Raw genomic sequence first — 20,882 nt, forward strand, 5'->3', positions numbered from 1 at the left:
TCAAAAGATTTAAAAGCTTTTGTTATAAAAGCTCTATAATGCGTAAAAATAGTTTAAAGAATTTCTTTATAATTTCTAAATCTACTTTTCATACCTATTATAACATAAAACATATGTAGTATGTATTATATTATAATACGTAAAATTATAACATAATACAGATAAGTCTTACCTGTATTTTTTGTTTACCCTATATCAATTATTTTTAGTTGTATATTCATACTCTATTTAGAACATTCTGTCAGTCAGATGTATTATGCTTCCTTATTTTATTTGCTTTTTTTTAATTCACAACCTTTTTTTCATTTAAAATTTTTTTTTCATGTTTGTCCTCAAATCTTGCATCCTTAATTTAACATACTTCCTAACACTGCCGTTTGCTGAAATTTCGCACAGTTACTAATATCGGGTGACAATAAAATATTCCACCATTACTTTTGCAAACATCCCCCCGTACGGGGGTAAATTAAGGGTGGAAATTAAGGATGCGGGTGTAATAATTTAATATACTTCCTGACTTTGATTTAGTTATTTAGTTACAAAAAGTTGAATTTTTGATTTTTCATGATTTATTTTGATTAAATCAATTTTTTTTAAATTAATTTTTTAAATTTAAATATTAATTGTGTACATATCTTCCGTCACTTTCATAAATTGAAATAAGTCGTAATAAAATAGATGTACTGGAAAGTTTATCTAGAAACGGATTTTTGTGTTAATTATTTACAATAAGTTAATTGATTATTAAATTATGTTAAATCTAAAGATTAATTTAAATTGGGGTTAATTTTCGTATTTGTGTAAAGGAAAACTTTTTAAAGACCCTTCAAATGTTCGTGAATTATTATTAAAAATTAGCCCTATAAATATATATTTTTTTTGTCTTCAGTCATTTGACTGGTTTGATGCAGCTCTCCAAGATTCCCTATCTAGTGCTAGTCGTTTCATTTCAGTATACCCTCTACATCCTACATCCCCAACAATTTGTTTTACATATTCCAAACGTGGCCTGCCTACACAATTTTTCCCTTCTACCTGTCCTTCCAATATTAAAGCGACTATTCCAGGATGCCTTAGTATGTGGCCTATAAGTCTGTCTCTTCTTTTAACTATATTTTTCCAAATGCTTCTTTCTTCATCTATTTGTCGCAATACCTCTTCATTTGTCACTTTATCCACCCATCTGATTTTTAACATTCTCCTATAGCACCACATTTGAAAAGCTTCTAATCTTTTCTTCCCAGATACTCCGATCGTCCAAGTTTCACTTCCATATAAAGCGACACTCCAAACATATACTTTCAAAAATGTTTTCCTGACATTTAAATTTATTTTTCATGTAAACAAATTATATTTCTTGCTGAAGACTCGTTTAGCTTGTGCTATTCGGCATTCTTTATATATTAGCTTCTTTAAATATAAGTAATCTGAACCGCATTAGGCTGACAATATTAAAATTCAATTAATCTTTTTTTTTTAAATTATAAATAAATATTTATTTAAATATTTAAAGGAAAAAATGTGTAATTTAACGTGTTAATCACTGCTGAAATTCGTATTGAAAGGAAAATACTTGAATATTTTCTCTGGTGTGTATTACATATATAATAATAAGACTTTTTCTATCGATTTTTCGAAGAAAGGTACAGAATTACCTAGCATGATGGGTTTGACGGGGTGGTGAAAATAAAAATAAATCTTCTTTACATTTTTGAGGTATGAGGAATATGAAAAAAACATTCATTTAAATGTAATTTCTAAATATTTATATATAGACCAATATATAAAATTTGTGGCTGAAAAATTACTAGATTAATTTTATTGAAATATAATTAAAAGTGTACCTGAAGTTGTGTATGTAAAAATTTGATGAAAATTGGTTAAGTCTTTCTTGAGTTACGCTCAATTTAATGTCGACAAAATTTGAGAAAGGAAAGATAGAAGCGTGGTTCGTTATGATGCTAAAAGTTGGAACATTGACGTTTCTTTGTCTGCTGTTGTTAGCAATATTGTTCAGCGTATTCAGGTAGCCTTACCTAGTTTGAGGGTTATGATGATTGTGTATGTATTTGAGCGAGATAAAAGGAAACAAAATAAAATAACGAAAAGTCGTTTTTCTTGAGCAGAACTACGCAAGGACTTTTTATTAACTGCTTTCTTATTAGTAATTGGAGAAACTGTCTTTTAGCCCACCCGGTATTTATAACGAATGATAACATTGTAGAAGATACGTACGTATACAATTATCCAGCGACATGACTCCGGCATATACACTTTTAATATAATGTTTGGAATTATTGTTTTCATTACTTAATAGATTTGTATTCCATCGTCGATTTAACCGTCCACTACAATCATAAGAGAGAGCGGGAAAGAAAAAATAACACACTATTACGATAGGGTGATTCATTAATTTAAAATAATTCTTTTAATTCGAGTAAACATCATGGAATATCTTGTTTAATCGTGACTATTTTTGAGACGTACGCTGTTGCATCTAAAGAAAAGTGTATTCATTTTAATTGAAATCTATATTACCGACCCAGAAAGGAATAATGGACAAAGTATAATATAACATGCTTGCTTAAAAAATTGTTTGCCTTCACGGATATTTTTGTTAATATCCTAATTTTTTTTTTTTTAATAATATACTGTAAATCGAGATTTAAGTGAAATTCTCTTCCGCGTTTATTTAGATCGGTATACCCCAGGAATCAATTTTAGGTCCCCTTATGTACAACATTATTTTCATTTTCTATTCTCAAATTACAAAAAATCATTTATGCTTTGAAAATGACTATGTAATTTTGTTTTCTTGCAAAATTATTACCTACAATGTGATACTGTGAGCTGTTTAAGGTTACACATGGAACAATATATCACAAGCATATGAAGATATCTTCATAAAATAAATATTCCAAACGTATTCTATCTTCTTCTTTTTCTGTTTAGCCTCCCGAACCACCGTAAGATATTACTTCAGAGGATGATATGTATGAAAGTAAATGAAGTGTAGTCTTGTACACTCTCAAATCGACCATTCAAGAGAAGTATGGTTAATTGAAACCCAACCACCAAAGAACACCGGTATCCACGATCTAGTATTCAAATCCGTATAAAAGGAATTGCCTTTCCAGGATTTGATCCTTAGAACTGTCGACTTTGAAATCAGCCGATTTGAGGTGACGAGTTAACCACTAGACCAGCCCGGTGGGATAAATGTATTCTATCTAAACTGAGTAAAATATCAAAATTAATTATATATATATTTAAAATCTTTTTATTTGCAAGTTAACACGATCGGAAGGGCTATTTACGTTCTACAGTGCGTTCGGAAAGTTGCCGAGCACCGGAATTATTGAAATGTAAAGGGGAACCTTCTTTAATTATTATTTTGTATTTTTATTTCATTAATTTATAGAAATGGATATTACAGTGACTGGAATAGTTAATAAAAGTTGTAATAAATAACCTCCTCAAACACCAATACAACATTGTATTTGCTTCAATTTGCTTTCAAACACTTCAACCAGCTGATATCCTGGAATGTCTCGTACGTATATCGTTATCGACGTTTTCAGTTCGTAAATCGTGCGTGGTCTGCTGCAATACACTTCTTGTTTCACTACCCCCGTAGAAAGAAATGTGGGAGGGGTCAGATCGGGAGATCATGCAAGCCACAAACCCCCCAAATGATTTGTTTACCAAAAACATTTTGTAAAGTCATTGATTTGTAAGCTGTGTGCGCTGTGGAGCCATCTAGTTGGAACCAACCGTCATTGATTTTCATTTCTATTATTTCAAAAAAAGATTGGTCTCACAATGCGCGTTTTATTCAAACCTAAATAGACTCAAATGTTTACTTCGTGTGAAGGTTGTTCATATAGTTTTAGGGAATTAGTTGTCGACTAAATTCGTGTATTTTTTTGAATTGATATACCCTCCCGCATTAAACAACGCTTCATTAGTAAAATACGTAATGTCAATGATGCCTAAGAAAATTTGGTCGATAAAACGTTTAAACCACTGACAATCTTTTGGCGTGATCTGTAGGATTCAGTTCTTATACACGCATTACTTTGTAGGGGAAGAATTTCAGTTCTTTTCTTACAGCTTTTGCTATCTTGATGTTGTGCTAACTTACGCATTAACTTTCGGGAATAGTATCCGAAATATCAAGCAGCTTTTGTTCGTTTAGTTTAAGTAGATTTCCACTTCGATCAGCGTCTTCAACAGAACCTGTTGCCCGAAATCTTTGGATAAAGAATAAAACCGAATTGCGGTGAGGAACATCAGTATTTGGAAAACTTTCAGAAAACTTGCGCTTTACTAAATAAGCATACTTCATATCTTCACGAAAGACGTGTTCCAACAAGAAAAATGCGTTCATCTACCGAAAAAAACCGTTACGTTTCTCGCAACAATTAATTCGATAAATGAAACGAAGCACGTTCAATCAGAACTCAACAATTGAACAACTGACTTCCTGGTTTACTACTGAGAATCATCCAACTAATCCTTTTCTTTTTCCTGTTTAGCCTCCAGTAATTACCGTTCAGATAATATTTCAGTGGATGAATGAGGATGATTGTATGAGAGTAAATGAATTGTGTTCTTGTACAGTCTCAGTTCGACCATTGCCGAGATGTGTGTTTAATTGAAAAACCCAACCACCAAAGAACACCGGTATCCACGATCTAATATTCAAATCCGTGAAAAATAACTGACTTTACTAGGACTTGAACGCTGGAAATCTCGACTTCCATATCAGCTGATTTGGGAAGACGCGTTCATCACTATTTGGACTTTTACTTGACTGCAGTAATAAGCTCTCATTGACTCTTTGAGAGCTTTTAAACAATATAACATAAGTGGTACTTATTTTGATTGGTTCCAGAGTTATAGCATAAAATTCTAATTAATGATATATTTGGATCATACAAGATAATGATATATTTGGATCATACAAGAGGAAGGCATATCGGTTCAAATCCGACTTGATTTCCTTTTTTTTAACACTTTTTTTTAATTTAAATTCATTGATTTGTTAATAATTATTAACCTCTAATTGTATAAAAAAAAATTACAATAAATAATTATTCAATAATAACAATAAAAAGAAAAAAATATGGTAAAATACCAAAAGTTATTGAAATAAAATTTGATGTAATTTGCATTTAAAAAAAAAGTGTGTATGTAATTTAATAGGCGTACAAGAAAGTCATATGGTGTCCACATTAGATTTTTTTAAGTGCGTCTGATTCTAGATTTAACTGATTGTAGAGCATCCTTATGATGTCGGTATTTTTATATTTTACGTCGTATATGGAAAATTAGGAAATCTCTCATGAAATTCTTCATGAATGGCAATAACACATTTATTATTCTTTCATCGATTTATTGAATTGTGAAAAATTATATTTATTTTATATATTTACTTAAACGTCATTGTTCTGAATTTATATATACAAAAATGAACTGAACAAAAATTAAATAATATTGTCTAAATTTTACAGAATTCAAATCTACATGAAGGAAAAATTTACCTTTAATCCACCGTAGTCTCTTGACTGGTTATGAAAAAGATTTTTACATGTGAATCTATTGATTATTAATATATAGGTTTTATTACATTTATTACATCCTTGACCGATGGAGTTTATTGGTTTTCTTGTTCTCGAACTCGGAAAGAAACTGTGACCTGGAAACTGTATCGAGGTTTATCTTAAAATGAAACTTGTTCTATTTATATTATATATAGAAAATAAAGTGATAATTATCTATGAAACTTTGATATAAGTTGTGAATTTATTTAAATAAAATACGAAAATATAATGAATGTTTTAAGATTTTCTTCTTAATTATAATATAATCAATTATATTCGATTATAATAAAATATTAATAAATAATTTCACGATAATTTATTTAATTTTATTACGAAAATTATATATAATTAATTTTTTTTTTAAATTATTTATTATATCTTGTCATATAGTAATAAAAAATGTAATAGCATAACGAATAATGGAACATAAAGTGTGGTAGGACCGGATAATGGAGTCGTTAACAAGCCGATTATATGAGTTGTTAAAAAGACGGGGTTGCTAATTTGCCTGTCACAAGTGGGATGTTTATAAGTGGAAAAGAGTTTTTAGTTTTGACAGGGTGTATTTATACAGGAGTCAAAAACGTTTCTTTGACTGATGGCCTCTTATTCATGTAGGTACTCGAAATGTATTAGCTTCAAGGCGCTTTTTTTTATCATAGTAAGTCATATATAAATATAACCGACCGTTCTTTTTTCTTTCGTTTTCAAACCTGACGTTTACTTTAAATAAAAAGGCGGTACTGCACCCATTATACAGTAGTGAACATCTGTCTAAAAATCTATTACGATATATTGTAAATAATTTATCTCTTTCTTTAATTTCTCACGATTTTTATATTTTGAAACCTAATCAATTATTTTACCTTTTCTTTCTTCATCCACACTTTATATTTTGTATGCGTTGTTTTCTTTTCATATTTTTTGAGGTATAGTTACCAGTTATTCAAAAGTATGGGGTTCGAGTCCCAGGTTTAATCCGATTATTGTTATAATATGTAGCGTAATGTATAATTTTATAATTCGGTTCATTTCGTGTCAAAAATTCTGATTCAGTAGTTTTTAGTCAAAAACTACTGAATCAGAATTTTTGGCACGATCATTTTTGGCTGATCATATTATTTTCTGAAAAATTTAATCGTTAACGATCAGAATATTCTTATAAATTAAAAAGAAAGTTAATACCAAAATAAAAATGTTTTAACTTGTGATGTAACACAATTAGAAATGTACATTTCATTTTGTATAGGTGTTGGCCCACCGGGTTTGTCTAGTGGTGAACGCGTATTCGCAAATTAGCTGATTTCGAAGTCGAGAGTTCTAAGGTACAAATCCTAGTAAAACGCAATTATACGGATTTGAATACTAGATCGTGGATACCGGCGTTTGGTGGTTTGGTTTCAATTAACCACATATCGCAAAAATGGTAGACCTGAGATTACAATACTACATTTAACTCATACATATCATCCTCATTTAGCCTTTGAAGTAACACCTGACGGTGATTCCCGGAGGCTAAACACGGAAAAGAGTATTCACCTTATAAATGGGGAAAATTACAATATAATTACCACAATTTTTATTTTATTTTCAAAAATCCTGTTTAATATCATTTACAAAATAAAAAATAAAAAAAATTGATGTAAAATTCCAACTGTCGTTACTACAAATTTCTGAGCTTCCCAAAATTTTTTTTTTACTTCCTTGTATGAAGTAAAGCAAGTATTTTTTCAAGTAAGCAATACTTGCTTACTTAAAAAAAATACATTTATTTTTGTGATTTATTTATTGATGATACGAGGTGTGTGAGAAAAATAATGAGACTGACGTTTTACTTACAAGATTTTATTTTTTTCATACAACAATATTATACCTTCAAAGTAGTTCCCTTGGGCAGCCATACACTGGCGGAGTCGTTGTTCCCACTTATGGTAGCAGCGCTGGAAGGCTTCAACTGGTAGAGCTTTTAACCGGTCGGTCACAGTTTTTTGAATATTTTCCAGAGTTCCAAAATGACGTCCTTTTAAGACACGTTTCAATTTTGGGAAAAGAAAAAAGTCACAAGGACTCAAATCAGGTGAATAGAGGGGTTAAGGAACTGTAGTAATGCGTTTTGAGGTAAAAAATTCCATGATGGAAATGGCCGTGTGACACGGTGCATTGTCAAGATGAAGCATCCACTTGTCTGCAATGTCTGGTCTCACGCGAATCACTCTTTTCCTGAGCCTTTCAAGGACACCTTTGTAAAACACTTGGTTAAGAGTTTGTCCTGGAGGAACAAATTCTTTATGCACGATACCCCTACCGTCAAAAAAGCAAATCGGCACGGTTTTGATCTTTGATTTGCTCATTCGACATTTTTTCGGTCGAGTAGATGACGGAGTGTGCCACTCTTCGCTTTGCCGCTTTGTTTCAGGATCGTACTCAAATATCTAGGATTCATCACCTGTGATCACACGATTGACGAATTCTTGGTCATCGTCAATCCTCTCAAGAAGATCAACGCACACATTTCTTCGATCGTCCTTCTGTTCCGTTGTGAGGTTTCTCGGCACCAATTTCGCACAAACCTTTCGCATGTCCAAATCGTCTGTCAAAATTTGATGTACGGTGAAAGCGTTTAAATTTAACCGTTCACTCATCATCCTTATTGTTTAACGACGGTCTGATCTCACAAGAACTCTCACACGCTCAACGTTTTCTTCAGATTTTGAAGTCGAAGGTTTCCCTGAGCGAGGTTTATCTTCAACGTGTTCTCAGCCTTCCAATAATGATTTGTGCGGGCGGAAAACTTGTGCTCTTGATAAGCAATGTTCTCCATAGGCCTGATTCAACTTTTCAAAGGTCACACTCTCGTATTCCCTGAGTTTAACACAAAACTTGATCTCACAACGTCGCTCTAAATTCCGATGCTCAATTTTCGTAACGCACAACAAAAACACAACTTCACTGATGGCGCTGTGAAAAATAATGTCTTTGCTGAAAGGAGCTGAAACTCGTACTAAGCATGTGAAAGAGATGAATAAACCGGTCTAGCACAGACCGAAAATCACAGCGTTGCGAGATTGCTCGCAGTGTTACCAATCTCATATACACACATCTCATATACCGAATGATTCAGAAAGTACTTCATAAATTTAAAAGCATATAAAAATCTGTTGAGATAACTTACAGATTCGGTTGAGGTCTCACTTCATAGCAAAAAACATCAAGTTTTGCGACTTACGTAGTTGATTAGTACCGAATTCTGCCACCAGGGCTGTCATCGATGTTGTTAAAATGAATACATGGATACATTTACTGGTACGGAATGTGCTCGCTGAGTGTTTTGCTTTCATGATTTGCAGTCAGCTACTGCAGTCGACCATAATTTTCGTAGAGTACGGTAGGAAGCCTCCTAGTAGGCATACAATTTACTCTTTGCTCTGTTCGTTGAGACAAGTTGTTCTTCTTCCAGGAAGCAACCGTAAACGGTATCGTTTGTCTGGACGTGCTTAAAAATTGTTTAATTCGTCAATTAGACTATGATGTACACCATTACTATCAGCAAGACGGGGCACCACCTCACTAACGCCTAGAAACCCGAGATTTTCTTGATTCCTAGGTCGGTGGGTCGTTCGTGAAGGTTCAATTGCATGACCTGGCCACCTCGCTTCTAGATATATCCTCGCTTCATTTTTTCTCGTGGGGTTTTATTAAGGATTGAGTTTATGCCTATGCCTTCAGGCCTATTCCTGCAGGCCTATGCCTGCTGATCTTGCTTCGTATTAACGCCGCAGCTGCAGAAGTAACTTGCTGACTACAGTCTGGAATGTAATCGACTTCAAGTGGTTTGTATGTCGCATTACAAATGGAAGGAATATCGAACCAAAGTATATGTGGAGTAAATAACTTCATGTATTTTTCTATGAAATGAAACTTCAATTAATTTTTATATATTTTTTAAATTTGTCAAGTCCTTCTTGAATCCCTCTATAGTTTAGTAAAATATTTTAGGGGAAAAAATTTGAAACATTTGTTAAGAAACGAATTTTTATCGATGGGAGAATATAAAAGCTCGGAACCCAATGGAATAACTATTTCGAACAGGATTTTCCTGGTTCTTGTGCTCGGAACACCCTTTCTTTCTTCGATAGGATTTGCTGATTTTTAGATAGATTAATCTTTATATTTGTTGAAGAATTATCTTATAAATAGATAATGAAGGAAGGAATTTTTGAAAATTAGTGTTGTCAAAAATTTAGATCAAAAAAATAAAGGCTGATGCTAAAATATTAGAATGATTTGCAGAATCAGGATGAGTTAAAAGGAAAAAAGTATATATATATTTATTTTTTTTATTTTTTGGTCTCTTATTATGGATGATTATACGTTAATGTAACGGATTATTAAAAGAAAAAACCTATTATGTAGAAGTATGTGTTTTGTGTATGTAAAGAAGAGAAGTGAGTAGGGAGAGAGCGATAAAAGCAGATGGATTGGTAATGGAGACATAACTAATAATGTATAATATGATTTAATGAGTTATAAAGAACCTATTCCTACTATTAAGAGTGCTATCTGAATAAGGTATTTTAAACCTTTCTACAAGCTAATTTGGATGTCAAGTTAATAGATTTTTGACAGGATATGTTTATACAGAAGTCCTTTTTTACGTTCGTAATTTTATCGCCTTTTGTTTTCTTTTTAGAATTTGTTTTTTTACATTTTTCAATACCCTTTTAATTTTATACATTAAACACATCTATAGAATAATCATCTTCTCTATACATTTCAGTAAAATTGCTTTAGTTCTAACATTATTTTCTTTCGTATTGATTTGAACAAAATTATTTCTTTGCCTCTGTACAATACAGAATTGGTTTTAGAAAAATTTGTTGGATTTATTTATATTTAATCTTATTGAAATCGTATCGATTTCGTTATTAAGATTGCTGGTACTTCTTTTTTATAACTATTATTGATTTTTTCTTTAAATTTAATTTATTAATTTTTTTTTTACGTGTATTAAACAATAGAAACTTATCTTAGGAATATAAAAATTATTATTTTGAAGTATATCTTATATAATTATAAATGCGAATGTTTGTTTCTATCAGCATCACACGAGAACCAACCGATCGATTGTTTTTGTATTTTCAGAATACATTCGTGTTATCTCAGGGAAGGTTTTAAACCGTAGATCGAAGCCCCCTTCCGTATGAAGTTGTGAATTACGATATTCATTAAAAAAGCCAAAATGACTCTTTTTATTCTATTATTTCTGTCACCATGTTAACAGAAATAGAATGAAGTAAAGCATTTTTCTTTAATGAATATTTGTAAAATATTTAGCACTCACAAGTAACTACTGTTTTGTCTTTTGTAATTTAACCTTTTTTTTTTTTAAATATTTGTAAAATCAGTAAGTATACTTCCTTCTTCATCATTTCCTCTTTTCTTTTTTTTTTTTGTACATAACTTCCACTTTCATTATTCATTTTTCTTCTTCTATATAGTTTTTCAATTTTTTTCATCATACCCTTCAAGAACAAATCAAATCTAGGATGATCATCATGTACCGCTAAACATAACCGGGTTGTTAGAGGACAAGAAACCATAGAGGAAAGAGATCAACTCCTGCAGGTTGAACGAGAATATAAATGTCAAAGTTTCTCAACCATGAAAATAACGGATGCGTCGGGGATCCAGGGTGCAGAATCTCCTGGCTAGACGACTGGACGAAACCTACCGGGTTGATCAAGTGGTTGGTGAAGGCGTATTGCCAAATCAGCTGATATTTTGAAGTCGAGAGTTCCAGCGTTCAAGTCGTAGTAAAGTCAGTTATTTTTACACGGATTTGAATACTAGATCGTGGATACCGGTGTTCTTTGGTGGTTGGCTTTCAATTGACCACACATCTCAGGAATAGTCAAACTGAGACTGTACAAGATTACACTTCGTTTACATATCATTCTCATTCATCCTCTGAAGTATTATCTGAAAGGAGATTAACGGAGGCTAAACAGGCCAAAGAAGACGGTTGAGGGAAATCAACCGGGTTGATGTAGTGGTGAACGCGTCTTCGCAAATCAGCTGATCTCGAAGTTGAGAGTTCCAACGTTTAATTCCTAGTAAAAGCAATTAATTTTTTAAATTTGAATACTAGATCGTGAATATCGGTGTTCCTTGGTGGTTGGATTTCAATTAACCACATCTCAGAAATAGTCGACTTACACTCATACATAGCATCCTCATTCATTCACTGAAGTAATTTATATATATATATATACATATCCTTCCATACTAAAGGGCATTTGTATTTGTGTCCGTGTATGCGTCCCACTTAGCTAAGAACATGCTTACATGATCGAACATTCCGCCCGTCAAAAAAATCATATGATTTTTTCTTAAATGTTTATAGACAATAATAACAACGATAATAATAATAATTATAAAATAAATTAATATTTTTTACTACCGTAATTCATTCATTCAATACCGTAACAGATCTTAAAACACAAATATGTTTGATAAAAATAAATCGATACTGAAAATACTATCTATTATCCATTTAGAATCCATTGATATTTTGAACGATGATTATTAATCATCGTTCAAAAAAAGGGTTAGCCTTTATTCCCGATTTTCCTTGATCAATTTTCATCATTAAAAAAAAAAAAAAAACATTTTTACACAAGAAGTAATCAATTATGGACACCTAATAATAGCATTCCAAGACGCCACCCGCCAGCGCAATCCTCCCGTAGGCTACGAAGGCGTGCCGTGGCACGCCTTATAGCTGGTATATAAATATTTAGATCTATGTGTAAAATTTTATGACTCGAAAATCTTCAAAACTAATGATTAATTTCACTGAAATTTAGATACGCTGTTGTATTTTATCTGAAGTTGTGGACGTAAAGATTTGATGAAGATCGGTTGAGTTGTTCTTCAGTTATATCTAATGTAAGATTGGCACTAGAAAACGTAACCTCAGTTCGAGGTAATGTTGATTGTTTAGTGGATTATTTTTCATACGCGATTATGCAGGGAGTTTAAATTTGATGCTTGTGTCTAGGGTCTACTCGTTAATCAAAATTATGTATTACGTTGTACTCTGAAAATCAGTGACTGCGAGATAGTTCAGGGGGTCGGAAACGAAAAGTAGTTCTTTTTACCCAGAAGAAATACGCAACAGTTTTTTTTTTTTCATTTATTTATATTTAAAAAGTAAACGTAAAATTAAAATTGGAACAATAACTCGTGAATTAGAAAAATAAATTTACAAAAATAATTTAAAAAAACCCGTTACAAACCCCCTCCCTCCCAACAGGTGAGTTGCTCCGATGAAAGTCTTATTTTTCTAACTTTTTTTTTTTTTTTTTTTTTTTTTTGTCTTCAGTCATTTGACAGGTTTGATGCAGCTCTCCAAGATTCCCTATCTAGTGCTAGTCGTTTCATTTCAGTATACCCTCTACATCCTACATCCCCAACAATTTGTTTTACATACTCCAAACTTGGCCTGCCTACACAATTTTTCCCTTCTACCTGTCCTTCCAATATTAAAGCGACTATACCAGGATGCCTTAGTATGTGGCCTATAAGTCTGTCTCTTCTTTTAACTATATTTTTCCAAATGCTTCTTTCTTCATCTATTTGCCGCAATACCTCTTCATTTGTCACTTTATCCACCCATCTGATTTTTAACATTCTCCTATAGCACCGCATTTCAAAAGCTTCTAATCTTTTCTTCTCAGATACTCCGATTGTCCAAGTTTCACTTCCATATAAAGCGACACTCCAAACATACACTTTCAAAAATCTTTTCCTGACATTTAAATTCATTTTTGATGTAAACAAATTATATTTCTTACTGAAGGCTCGTTTAGCTTGTGCTATTCGGCATTTTATATCGCTCCTGCTTCGTCCATCTTTAGTAATTTTACTTCCCAAATAACAAAATTCTTCTACCTCCATAATCTTTTCTCCTCCTATTTTCACATTCAGCGGTCCATCTTTGTTATTTCTACTACATTTCATTACTTTTGTTTTGTTCTTGTTTATTTTCATGCGATAGTTCTTGCGTAGGACTTCATCTATGCCGTTCATTGTTTCTTCTAAATCCTTTTTACTCTCGGCTAGAATTACTATATCATCAGCAAATCGTAGCATCTTTATCTTTTCACCTTGTACTGTTACTCCGAATCTAAATTGTTCTTTAACATCATTAACTGCTAGTTCCATGTAAAGATTAAAAAGTAACGGAGATAGGCAACATCCTTGTCGGACTCCCTTTCTTATTAGAGCTTCTTTCTTATGTTCTTCAATTGTTATTGTTGCTGTTTGGTTCCTGTACATGTTAGCAATTGTTCTTCTATCTCTGTATTTGAACCCTAATTTTTTTTAAATGCTGAACATTTTATTCCAGTCTACGTTATCGAAAGCCTTTTCTAGGTCTATAAACGCCAAGTATGTTGGTTTGTTTTTCTTTAATCTTCCTTCTACTATTAATCTGAGGCCTAAAATTGCTTCCCTTGTCCCTATACTTTTCCTGAAACCAAATTGGTCTTCTCCTAACACTTCTTCCACTCTCCTCTCAATTCTTCTGTATAAAATTCTAGTTAAGATTTTTGATGCATGACTAGTTAAACTAATTGTTCTGTATTCTTCACATTTATCTGCCCCTGCTTTCTTTGGTATCATAACTATAACACTTTTTTTGAAGTCTGATGGAAATTCCCCATTTTCATAAATATTACACACCAGTTTGTATAATCTATCAATCGCTTCCTCACCTGCACTGCGCAGTAATTCTACAGGTATTCCGTCTATTCCAGGAGCCTTTCTGCCATTTAAGTCTTTTAATGCTCTCTTAAATTCAGATCTCAGTATTGTTTCTCCCATTTCATCCTCCTCAACTTCCTCTTCTTCCTCTATAACACCATTTTGTAATTCATTTCCTCCGTATAACTCTTCAATATATTCCACCCATCTATCGACTTTACCTTTCGTATTATATATTGGTGTACCATCTTTGTTTAACACATTATTAGATTTTAATTTATGTACCCCAAAATTTTCCTTAACTTTCCTGTATGTTCCGTCTATTTTACCAATGTTCATTTCTCTTTCCACTTCTGAACACTTTTATTTTCTAACCTATGCATTAGATATATTCTAAAATTTTCTTGTCACAGATTAAAAAGGTTAGTTTATATTTTTTAAATATTTTTTTTTTTTAAATTAACTGAATGGGATGTTTTAGGATTAGTTTCTTTACGTCTTGGTTTTTTTTTGTTGTTTTAATCATCGGAGGTGTAAATTTAACAGAAAATCAATTATATTTTGAAAATCCATACCAAATTTGTTAAATATAACTTTTTAATAAGTCAAATCATACCGCTTTTTCGACAATAATCTGTATTTGTTACTGCTCCAGTTACCCTGACATCAATTACCTTTATTACTACCGGTAATTTTTTTTTATTTAGTTAAAACGACATGTATTTACAATATGATTAAAAAATAAATTCATTTATCTATTCATTAATATATCATGATGTGTTTTTCTGTTTGTATAAATTTAATAATGATCAAGTGTATTAAAATGAAGACTTTTTCGTACGTGTAAAAATAATAAGGTCGTTTTTAATGATGGTCGGTAAACAACTTCGACTCATTTTTGTTGTTAAATTTTATCATTCTTATATAGAAGACATCATAAAGGAATGAATAGAAACACTTTAAGATGCAATACTTAACAGTTCTTTAAAATAGTTTTATTTCAGAAGTCGTAATCACATTCAGCTGTGTTGTTCCAAACAACTTTCGTGTTTTTTATTTATATACTGATCCATTAATTCTTACAATTTTAAGTTGTTCTTCCTTTTTAAGGTCCTGTAAAATCAAAATTAATCTAAAACACTGTGTTTTATTAACATATATCCCCCTCATGTCATAAAAATTTGTTAGGTGTGAAACCGGCTTCAAGAAAATATAAATTAATATTGTGGTCAGATCTGTTTTTTTCAAAGTAAAATATATTCGTGAAAAAAAAATTCAAATTATAACTTGGTTAGATTTTTAAATCGCTTTTATCGGCTAGAAAACATCTGGGAAGACCCGAAAATAAAAGATGATAAAAAGAAACTGGAATAAATATTATGCTTAAATTATATTTCATAAGTTCGTTAGCACCGCCTGAAATCATTTGACTACAGCCTAATAATCGATTCTGAATATTATTTTCAATTTTGGTAGTAAGTTAGTAGATATTAATCTAAAAGAATTTGATGTACCGTTACGTAGCAGTTATCTAAGGAGAATATTGGCCGACCTCCATGGCGCGAACGGTAGCGTCTCGGTCTTTCATCCGGAGGACCCGGGTTCGAATCCCGGTCGAGCATAATGGCATTTTCAAACGCTACAAAAATTGTTATTTATCTTATCCTGTAAAGCAAATACCTAACGGCGGTCCCAGGTAAAAAAAAGAAAAGAATATGGGCATTTGTGTTTTTTTTTTATTAATTTTTCTTTGAATTGGTTTGAGTAGTTTTGGAGATTACGTAAAGAAATAATACAAATATTTTCTCATAATTATCCAATCGAGGATTTCCTTCTTTTTTGTTCTGTTTTGATCCAATAAAGTTCGATGACTATAAATGTGAAGTTAATCTGATTACGGTCAATGTTGTTGATCATGATGATTATGAAGGCAATGATTTTGATGACTGTAAAAAGATGATCGACTGCCAGAGGCATCATTCTTGTTTTAAGCATCAACAAGCGATGTAAGAGTCAAGCCACAAGTGACCGGCTGAGACCAAACGAACCAGGACAAGATTTTCCTTCGCTTCTTGTTCTCAGTCGTTCCTATTCGTTTTAACTCGTTCCGTCTTTCTCTCTCTTGTTGAACGGTTTGCTGTGTTGTACTGTGTTGTTACCTCGGTATGCCTATATTAATCATAGCCCTCGGTTGAATCGCATCACGAGATCAAAGTTAAAGCATATGCTGCCTCTACCGGACACGCCCCCTTATTCTTAAGGATAGATCAACATGTCTAACCCTACTGATGATCACGATTCTCCCATTCTGTTTCGCTGTCATATATTATTGTTATTATTATTTTTCTATTTAACAACGTTTAAAATATATTTAATTTAATATAGCTTTTAATGTTTTATCATAACTTTCTAAAATTTAGGAAATTTAAAAATTTTTGATAAAATTCCATAGATGGTATTATTAATCAATCCCCCCCCCCCAAAAAAAAAAATTGGATGTATTTATATTCTGGGCGTTTCGTTCATTTTAATATTTATAAATTATCTTCCTCAAAATACCAAACCATTTATTGTTATACTCTTTTATACATGATACCATAGTGCCTATACTGCAATAATTTTGTTATACCTAACAATATTAAAAATATTTTGCATTAAATAAAAATATCAGTAGGTGGTATGTAACTTTCTAGATAGATTAAAATGTTACAATTTGCCTCGTAGGTGGATATAATGTTGCTAATCGTACGGGTAATACTTCTATTAATGCTAATAAAATAAATTTAAAAAAATAATAATAATATTATTATAATATTTAATGTAATAATATTACATTTTAATCGTTTGGAGTCTTTGGCAAATATTTATGATAAACGCAAATATTCGACTTTAAAAATTTCACTTGAATCCATTTAAAAAAAGAATGTTTTTCAAAATAGAAAAATGGACGATCAAAGTTTTATTTGCTTCCAGTAAATTTGTTTCGCATAGATAGATTTTTAATAATTTTAAAATGCTTAAATCTCCGTACATTTATACTACTTATAAATATGAAACGTTTGTTTAAAATAAAAAATAAAATTAGTATAAAATTATTATTCTATATTCAATTGTATCAAACCGGAGAACAATTGTTTTCATCTTATACTAACTATTATTTCAGCTTACGAGAAAGGTACACTTTAGCATTTTTTTTGTTCGATTAATTTTCTTACGACAAAACATTTCCTAACAATTTATTTAAAATTAAATTAAAAGATTTCCTTTTAAAGAAACAGTGTTAGTCTCCTGATGTGTTTTTTTTTTTTTTTAATCTAAATTAAACAAACTAGATTTTTTTTTCATGAACTCATTTATTTAAATGTATATTCAAATATTTATCAATTAAATAACAACTTCGAAATTGTTATTCTATTTTGTACCGATTTTATTTATAATTATGTTCAAGTTGTTCTATTATTATTTCAACATTACAATTATTTTTTTTTAATAATTAGTTTTATTATTTTTATATATTAATATAAACTATATTTACCTTTTTGATAAAATTGACAAGTTTTTACTTAATTACTTTTTCATATAAAAAGGAATAGTTTTTGAATTTTTTGTACCCTAGTTTATTTTTTTAATTATTATTTATTAAGGTACTAAAATACACGACAACATTATTCAACAATTAATCTCTTCTTCAATCCAAAATTAATAGTAGAAGGAAGATTAAAGAAAAACAAACCGTCATACTTGGCATTTATAGACATAAAAAAGGCATTCGATAATGTAGACTGGAATAAAATGTTCAGCATTTTAAAAAAATTGGGTTCAAATACAGAGATAAAAGAACGATTGCAAACATTTACAGGAACCAAACAGCAACAGTAATAATTGAAGAACATAAAAAAGAAGCCGTAATAAGAAAGGAGTCCTACAGGGATGTTCCCTATCCCTGTTACCTTTTTAATCTTTACATAGAACTAGCAATTAATGATGTTAATGAACGATTTAGATTCGAAGTAACAGTACAGTGTGAAAAGATAAAGATGTTATAATTTGCTCATAATATAGTAATTCTAGCTGAGAGTAAAAAGGATTTAGAAGGAACAGTGAACGGCATGGATGAAGTCCTACGCAAGAACTACCGCATGAAAATAAGCAAGAACAAAACGAAAGTAATGAGATGTAAAATAACGAAGATGGAACACTGAATGTGGAAATAGGAAGAGAAAAGATTACGGAGATAGAAGAATTTTGTTATTTGGGAAGTAGAATTACTAAAGATGAACGAACTAGGAGCTATATAAAATGCCGAATAGCACAGGCGAAACGAGCTTGCAGTCATTAATATAATTTTTTTTCATCAAAAATTAATTTAAATGTCAGGAAAACATTTTTGAAAGTATATATTTGGAATGTAGCTTTATATGGAGCGATTTGGAGCTTCGATTTATATGGAAGTGAAACTTGGACGATAGGAGTACCCGAGAAGAAAACATTAGAAGCTTTTGAAATGCGGTGCTATAAGAGAATGTTAAAAATCAGATAGATGGATAAAGTGTCAAATTAAAAGGTGTTACGGCAAATCGATGAAGAAAGAATAATTTGGAAAAATATAGTTAAAAGAAGAGACAGACTTATAGGCCACATATTAAGGCATCCTGGAATAGTTGCTTTAATATTAGAGGGACAGGTAGAAGGAAAAAGTTGTGCAGGAAGGCAAAGTTTAGAATATGTTAAACAAATTGTTAGGGACGTAGGATATAGGGGGTATTCCGAAATGAAACGACTAGCACTAGATAGGGAATCTTGGAGAGCTGCACAGTCAAATGACTGAGGACAAAAAAAAATCCAAAATTACTTTAAAGATATTAAAAATGAAAGATTAAAAAAAATTTTAATTTCTAGAAAAAGAAATGGGATTTAAAAAAAAATGTATTATGTACCATGTATAATTCTTAATTTATCAATGATTCGACGGTTTTAAAATCGATTAAATAAAATTACTTTAATTTTGAGATCCGTAATTGGAACTGTTAAAAAACCATATAATTTTTACAGCATCTGAATAATAATATGCGTAGTTTATAAATTAATGGCATTGTTTTATAAACGATGATCCTATTACGATTATAATATATCAATTAATTGTTGATATATTAAAAATTAATACACTAAATAATTTAAAAATAATCCCTTTCGGCACGCCGGAAGGCGGAGGTAGATTTCATCGGTGCTAAGATAATGATAAAAAAGATTTCCACCTTAAAGTTAAGAAAAAATTCAAATTTACTCAATACGACAATGGCTGCATTTGAAAAAAGTTTCACATGTTTAGCATACGATAAGCGATATCTTTTTACAATTCCAGTAATATTTTGGTCATCTCTTGCCGTAAGAGTTGGTCACATCAAAACTATTTCAGACAAAAGTTTTAGATAATGTTTAGAGGATTCACGATCACTTTAAATCGATTCGATACTGTGCTTATTAAGAAAGGTATGATTTTTTGTCTGTAAATCCAATTTTTTTCTAACCCCTGGGCCAATGGTTGGTGATATCAAAAAGTTTTACTAAGGTAAGTTTTAAACCCTTATTCAAATAATAGTAACAACTTTAAACGAATTGGATATTTTACTTAATAGAAAACTTATATCGATATTTTGTTTTTTCGAAAAAAATTCCCCCATTTCCACCCCCATGGTCCGATTTTTCTTGTTAACGAGCTCGACCAAGATTTTGGATCGTTTTATTCTATGCATTCATTTGAAAGTGATTATTAGCACAAAATTACGGCAGTTATCGTGTTCACAAGAAAGTGAAATATGTATATAAATGTACATATAAACTTTTGAACTGACGGTGGTTTTGGGTTCGGAAGGATGTGAAAAGCGAAGATATATCGAAATTTTTCAGAAGTCGAATTATGGTACCCATTACAATAGGTAGCTTTCTTATAAAATTTACTTAATAATTATGCTTAAACTGGTGATAATAATAGCGGTTAAGATTAAAATAATTAGTATTCACGAATTTACCCACCGGGTTGGTCTAGTGGTTAACGCGTCTTCCCAAATCAGCTGATTTGGAAAGTCGAAAGTTACAGCGTTCAAGTCCTAGTAAAGCCAGTTATTTTTACACGGATTTGAATACTAGATCGTGGATACCGGTGTTCTTTGGTGGTTGGGTTTCAATTAACTACACATCTCAGGAATGGTCGAACTGAGAATGTACAAGACTACACTTCATTTACACTCATACATATCATCCTCTGAAGAATTATCTAAACGGTAGTTACCGGAGGCTAAACAGGAAAAAGAGGTACTTGGGTAGCCTCATAACGGAAGATCTTAGCAGTACCATAGAAACGAAAAAAAAATAGCAATAGGTAAGGAGGTATTTAGTAGGAAAAGGAGTTTGCTATGTAGGAAATAGAATTTAGTTTTGAGGAAGAGATTGCCAGGATGTTTTATTTGGGGTATTATGCTTTACGGTGCAGAAACGTGGACTTTAAGAAAG

The 20,882-nt window shown here is 31.3% G+C and overlaps 1 protein-coding gene across 1 annotated transcript in view; it reads left to right on the forward strand.

Annotated features, from left to right (window-relative positions):
* The window catches only part of LOC142332992 (GATA-binding factor C-like), a 380,666-nt gene that overhangs the window by 303,770 nt on the left and 56,014 nt on the right, over positions 1 to 20,882 (forward strand). The window lies entirely within an intron of this gene.

This window comes from Lycorma delicatula, chromosome 12, assembly GCF_047948215.1.
Source record: "Lycorma delicatula isolate Av1 chromosome 12, ASM4794821v1, whole genome shotgun sequence".
Classification (NCBI taxonomy): Eukaryota; Metazoa; Arthropoda; class Insecta; order Hemiptera; family Fulgoridae; genus Lycorma; species Lycorma delicatula.